Genomic DNA, 7891 nt, shown 5'->3' on the forward strand with positions numbered 1-7891 from the left:
AATCATAATTTGGGGAAAGTCTCACCTTTCTTGATGACGGACAGAAGCGTTGCAGGTTTTCCAGTAGCACAAAGAGTTTTAATTCCGACTGCGTTGAGGCTCTCTGTCAATCTGGACTGTCTTGTTGACCATAATTGAAAATGTTGGTTGTGAGTTGTTGGGACCTGGACTGAAAGCAGATGACCAGAGAGAGGGGAGGTATTCTCTGGTGGGGTGGAGGGTACCGGACCTCGGTTCTGTAGGATCCACAGCACCTGGCGGTCTGGAAGGGGAGTCTGTGGGACCAATCTAGAAATAAGACAGACACCAACCGACCGACCAACCCCCTCCCCTTTCTCTGTCTCTCAGTCTTGTTACCCCTCCCTTCAATCGTCTCTCTCTTTCTCTCTCTCTTTCCACTCTACCTCCCTGCCTCTTTTTTTTCCCTCCCAACCTTTCATTTTTTCTGATCTTATGGATATCTTAAACACATCCTCCTGTATGAGCAAACCTACTGTACATATTAAACATTTACCGTACACGTCGTTTACACACAGAATTCACACACACACACACACACACACACACACACACACACACACACACATGGACATGCCTAATCATAACTTGATATTTGGACATTTGATCAATTTTAAGTATGTCGTAGTTTTTTTTTTTACATCATTAATTACTATGTTACCAAGCCTATAGTGTGTGTGGGGTGATAATATGTGCTTTTAAGAACAGAATACTATAAGCCATAGTAGCATCTTTGCAGTACAGGTTGACAGGGGTTTTCCTGTTAGGCTGAATTGCTGCTTCCCTTTCCCCCTCTCTGTCCTCGGCCTCCAGGGGCGGACACAAGCAGAAGTGGAAGCATAACATCTGGGCGCTGGTGTCTGGTGTGATATGACCATGGTTGCACCCATTCAGCTAGATGCAGCGATCTGACTATTATATACAGCATATAGACATATTCAGAGAACCGGTCCAAAGCCTGCGTGCCATAATCTTTCCAATTCAATGTGTAGACGTGTGTGTAATCATTATAAACTGATAACGATTCCTCCCTTAAGGAGGACCTTTGTGTGAATGGAGGATAAGAAGTTTGTGCTATTATTGTTAAGCTGAGCTAATCGTATTGTACCTTGTGTATGCTTTGTAGTACAGTACTGAAGTAAATTACTTTCCTTCACCTGGACCACAGACCGGACCTCACTTCTTGACACACACACACACACACACGCATGCACACACCTACACGTACACACACACAGACACACACACACGCACACACACACACACACACACACACACACCCACGCATGCACACATACGCACATACGCACGTACACACACACACACACACACACACACACACACACACACACACACACACACACACACACACACACACAATCAAACAGGTAAATACAACAAACAGTAAACAAGGTAGTATCAGTCATGAATGAGCATAGAGATTAAAAAAAAAAAGTGTACATCATTTCCAGCCGGCTTGATTTCATGATAGTCTGTAGGAAACAGACAATAGTTGGAGAGTACCATTAGAGATCAACCACAGGGTATAGTTCTAAAGGACATGCTCTCCTTCAGGTTGCTGTACTGCCCAGTTCAAAATATAGGAATTACATGGAAAATTGAAAAAGGAAAGAGGTTTCTCCTGGTATAACAGCAGGTGTAGATGAAGACATTGGGATGACAGAATAGGGGCGTGCTGTACATGGGAGTTTGTTTATGTCTTATGTGTCTGTGTCATATCTGTCCTGCACTTGATCACTAGGTACATATAACTTCAGCAAACAGGGTAAAACCCTTTCAAATGAGTTTCTGAGTGACATGTGTACTATATGACTGACATATACTACAGCAAGTGGATTCCTGCAACCCTCCCAAAGTCTTCCTGTGCCTGTGCGTTAGTGCCTTTCCCACATGACCCCCTGCTCTGCATCCCTGTTTGTTCCCACCTGCCATTAGGAGAAATCTCATTACCTGTAATGGCCAAGCGGCCTAATAGAATCAATCCCAACACTGAGCTCTTCCTTTTCAACAGATGGCATCGAATAACACAATAAGCCTGACTGAAATGTATGACTCGTCGTCGAGAGCGATGGTTCTTGTGACCAGGGTTGTAATTATCATTCCACTCCGAATGAAAAAGACAAAAAATGTCATCAAAAAAACGTCAATCAGTCAAATCAATATACTGTACGTGACCGAGCACAACTATTGATTTGAATAGCGGAGGCTGTTGTATACAAGTGTCTGTTTTCATAACAACACCTGGGACCCAGAGGAGGGTTCCTAACTCAATAAACGGCTGTTCTATTAACATGATGCTTGATACTGGATCATGGTGTCATTGCTTTGTGAGAGCATCAACAGCTTCAGAGACAAACAAGGGCAACATTATTTCTCCATTGAGGCATTGCAAAATCCAGCGATTTCAAACAATACAAGGGGTCAACCTGCTGAGCTGCCACCCTGGGGGTCTCCAAACACAGACACAAACACATTATCAATGAACCCGAAATTCTGAATTTCATTGTAGTCACTTTTTAAATGAAAAATCCTCATTGTAGACATAGAGTAAAATACTACTGCTGAGCTAAAGTTCTGTTTACATGCACCTATCATCAACAAAAATGTGATTTAATTAAAAAAACATTATATTAATATTGAAGTTAACTGTAGATTATTAATTATTAATCTCTGAGTATTGGAGAAGGGGTAGGATTAAATAAGCTTATGCTTCTTCCTACTCCTTTTCGGACATGTTAAGTTAATAGTGTTTTTTTTTCTTGTTTTTTGTTGTTGGTTTTCTTTTTGATTTTGTCTTTGCTATTTTAATTTTTTCACATGTTCGAAATAAAGCTTTCATATCATATCATATCAAGTGTAGAATGAGAATCTTCAGAGAACAGATGTACGGTAATGTTCATGTGATAGATATTTCTATTCCCTGGGCCGAGTTGAATTAAATCCTGTGACACACAAAAGTGCATAATGTTAAATACCGACGACTGTAAAAAGCCTCAGTAAGTGAGTGCCCCCCCACCCCTCACATAATGAGAGTGCAGAGGGTTTGTGTCAGGTTACATATTATGAATGCAAGTGGTTTCTCTAAGCTCGTTTTCACGCATATAGTGGCAAACTCATGTTTTTTCTAGAGCTCTAATGAGACTAAATTTCTTCTAACACAATCACATCCAAGCCCTGTAAAAGTGCTGCTCTGTATCATGAGTGCTTTAATATGATGATGGAAAACACAGAGAGCGCTCTACAAAATATTGCTGGTAGCAATCATTAATCAATGTCTTTAAAACGAACCATGTGGACGTTGCCTGTGGCTTCCTGTGAGATGAGTAGGGCCAACATGTCTATGTTGTCAAAGAAGTAAAACATCGGCCAGCAAGTGAGTTATTGGCAACCTCAAGTTAGCTATCGAATTATACTTCATACTGTGGACCATGGGACTGTTTTGAAAATATTGACTGAATTGACAATGTCTCAAAGGTTTGAACATTAGAATGATTGTATTGCTGTTGCCAGAGGTACTGATATTTCTCCTCCACTAACGATCAGACACAATTGACATACTTGGAATGCATTTATTTGTAGGGCATCAACGAGTATTGCTGTTATTGTTTCTGGAAATGTCTCCACTTATCAGTGAATACACTGGATAGTGACAAAACAAGACGGCAATGCACACACAATTCTGTGGTCTGCAGTTCACTGTATAACCTCAAGAGGGAGACAATAGCCATGTGTGCAACTTGCCCAAAACATTTTCCGACCTAAACCGGGCTGGGCCTGCAACATTGAACCTACATGGAGGATAATGCAGAATGACATGGAGTGACATGATGGAGAGACACACAACACACATCAACACACAAATCATGTGTCAAATTCTCTTTTTTATTAAAGAGTCACATTGACAAGTTATATATCATAGCAGTCCCAAACAGACGATTCAAAGTATCTTGCAGAGATGACTCTTCAAATACATTAAAATAAAACTCAGGGGAAAATAGAAAAGGCTACAGAAAAACAGCAAACTCAGCGACATGGTCCACACAGCAAACCATCAGAAAGACAAAAGGTATCACTCCAAAATAATACGAGTACACAGATAGTCTTTCGTCTTCAGTTCAGTGCAGGACACAGTGTAAGCAGGCAGCAGTAGCATAAATAGAATCAGCTCTTACAGTTGTCGTTAGAACCATTTAAAAACAGATACAAAACTAAATGATTCTTTGTGAGGTATTCAAAAATAAAGTCAGACAACATGATTGAACAGTAAAAGTATGTACTAGGACCTCCTTTCTGGACCCACTTTATAAAACTGCTTACATTTCCAGTCAGGAAATGTGTATCATTTCACATTATACCAGATGCAATATAAGACAGGCATTACAGGACTACTTGTCCAGTCTGATATTGACTAACATATATACACTAAATGGACAAAAGTATTGGGACACCCGAACACCTTTGCTGCTATAACAGCTTCCACTCTTCTGGGAAGACGTTCTACTAGATTTTAGAATACGGTTGTTCATGCTGAACCTGGAAAGGGCCTTCCCCAAACTGTTGCCACAAAGTTGGAAGCATACAATTCTCTAGAATCACATTGTATGCTGTAGCATTAAGATTTCCCTTCACTGGAACTAAGGGGCCTAGACCAAACCATGAAAACAGCCCCAGATGATAATTGTGTCCACATACTTTTGTCCATATAGTGTACATATAGTGTATGTATTGTGTGTGTGTGTGTGTGTGTGTGTGTGTGTGTGTGTGTGTGTGTGTGTGTGTGTGTGTGTGTGTGCAGTATCTCCCTTGAATGAGCCATTCACAGTACATTTATGGAATAAATAACTTGTATGGATTGTTTGCATCCCACAGCACCAACTTATAATATATCACTGAAAGTTGTGCAGTACTGACCCTACTTTCTCAATCATCTGAGCCATTACCAAACTACAACAGTTCAAAGATCCTGAGACAACACGGTTTTACAAAACTGAGATAAGTATACACAATCAGACTGAGACAGACCTCATTCTTAAAAAAAGTGGAAGGGGGAATACCAGAATTCAAGATCTCCATACTGTACTCCCATTTCATAACAAATATGAACTATCATATACAACTGTAGCTGCAGTAACCTATCACTTTGACATGCGAAACAGCATTCTCAGTCACATTTCTCAGGTAAAAATAGAAAACATAGAAACATATTCATGGGGGAAAGTAAAGAAGTGGTGGTTTGTTCTAATAAAAGTCACGACGTGGGCTATGTGCTTACAGTCTAGAGAGCGCTGTCCGAAGGCCTGTCATATGTAAAACAAACAGCACGTCGAGGCCAAACGCACAGAACAATCACACCTGACTGTAGTTCAACCTGTACGTTTCGACTAGGGTCAAGGTGGTTCAAACAGGAGCAAGATACAAAACATTTTTAAATGATTTCAGTACATCGTTACATCAGCTTTTGAGTAGCTTCTGATTGTGACAGATTGTCTATACATTCTCTTTTAATCATAAAAATCATATATAGATTCAAGGCTATCGGTTTTTATATGAAATCTGCATTTTGTACCTACGCAGTCGACTCAGCATAATAGTAATAACCATAATAACGATAGACGTTCAGCTATGCTTGATGAATACAGCACAAAACTACTCAGTATCATACAAAGGAAAACATGATGGTGGGCACCGATATCGGTAATAGATCAGTCGGTATCGGTAAGTGCTGGATATCCTGTAGGCACAGGAATGGGGGGGGCGGTACTTGACGCCACAGTGGCTCTGTCATGCCAAATAGTGTCCGGGTGATGTAATCAGGTATTTCGATCGCCATGACGCATTCCTTGCTATGCCGACACTAGCATTATAGTGCTAGCATGCTAGTTTCCAATCATAGGTACCTAGCTAGCTTACTTAATTACTTCAAATGTATATTTACAGTAATAGTTCAGTCAAATGACTAGCATGCTGCTAGATGGTAAGTAAGTAAGCAAGCTAGCTTAGCTAGCTAGCTATGATAGGAAAAAAAGTAGTATCCAGTTAAGGAATTATATTCATTGCTACTTTGGCTGATGTGATGCGGGTTTGTTTGCTACATCAGTCAACTAGCCAACTCGGTTACATTAGCGTAGTGAATTACTCGTGAAATTACCATGCTAGCAGCTGTTTTAATATAAAATGGCCATGCCAACATGAAAGCTAACGCTGACTAGTGAGCCTAAATCAACCTTAATGCTATTCATGTGCGAGACGATTACATTTGTCTTTCCAATTTAAGATATAAATTAATCTGTGGTAGTGAGCGATTGGAGAAACAACAAGGGATAGTTTACTCATGAATGTCCATAATGCTAGCGGTGGCCCAGCAATGAATGCGCCATGACGTTCGAAAGACCAGATTACAAAACCCGGACAAATTTTGGCAGGCGGACAATATTTGGCATGACAGCACACGGACACTTGCGTTAGACGCAACTACTATTTTTGTTGTTGATGTTGGAAGTAAGCACAGCGTAGCCGCGTAGGCATCACACTATTTATGGAATATACAGTGTGTTTGGTAGCCAAACAAGTTTCCTTTCATTGGTGCTGGTGAGGGTTCTTGTTAGCGAAGAATTTAGCTAAACCTTCTAAAGCTGGTTTTAGGCGATGGCCAGCAACCGCTCTGTAAGAAAGTGGGCACTAGCGTGTGTATGTGAGCACGCTTTCATATTACTTGTCGTCTGTCTATTTTCATTCAACAATTAAGTTGATCGCTTTACTAATTAGATTACGTTTTTATTCAGTGCAATTCAACAGAGAAGTGATTCCGCAGCTGCAGGATTCAGGCTATGTTCTTATCTCTCTGATGCCTGCGGGCGGCACTGTTTAGAGCTCTCCATTAAAGCTTTTCCAATAATGGTATTACATCGAAATAATTCAATTGTTATCAATCGATATGGACTTTCCATATCAGTGCCCATCACTAGAAAAAAATGACTTATTTAGACCATCAATACAATCCATACAGGATAGAAGATCACAGATCTTTGTCATGGCAGTGAAAAAAAAAAAGTAATTAAATGTACATCAGAAATTCACAAAATGCCCTGCATTTGGAATATTCAAAATACATATGAGAACTTTTACATATGACCAAAAATATGTTCAAAAGGTTTAGAGGTGGAGATGTAGAATATTGCTTCACTGAAAGCCATGCTGGGGATATGATTATTTATCTAATGGAAACAAGTTATATTCAGGATTCATTGCTCAATACGGTGGAAAAACTGTAGGAAAGTTAAACAACACACTTGTGATATACTGGTTAACTGTGGAAACACTGATTCATGTGCAGTAGCAGAGATACAAATGTGTGAGGAAACAAAATGTGAATCTTTGAATTAATATCTACATGATACCTACACACAGCTCTAATAAAACTGTGTCAACCGAGGACAATCTAAAGATTAACAGTCTTTGCTAGTTTACAGTATACTATTTATTTCCTTCTTGTCAAAAATGTCTACAGTACCAGCAAGTTGGCCTAGGATATAACCAATAAATATTCTCTCTGTAGGCTAAATAATTGAAATAAGCAACATAGTGTGTATCAAAAAAATCCTGATTTAAAAACTTTGTAATATATCTCAATGCAAAAGTGTCAATAGAAAATCATTAAATGAGATTCAGGACTACCGTTCAATAAAAACATTGTGAATAACAAGTAAAAACACCTTCAAAACCTGATCATGTTTGTACAATGGCAAAAATAGGCAATGATATTGAAGTTCGGAATTTCTTAATCACTGATTTAGCTATGTGGAGTGTGAGAGTGCAAACATGGAAGAGGAAACATAAATGTCATGCTATGTGT

This window comes from Nansenia antarctica (genome assembly GCF_963989245.1).
Source record: "Nansenia antarctica genome assembly, chromosome: 10".
In the NCBI taxonomy this organism is placed as follows: Eukaryota; Metazoa; Chordata; class Actinopteri; order Argentiniformes; family Microstomatidae; genus Nansenia; species Nansenia antarctica.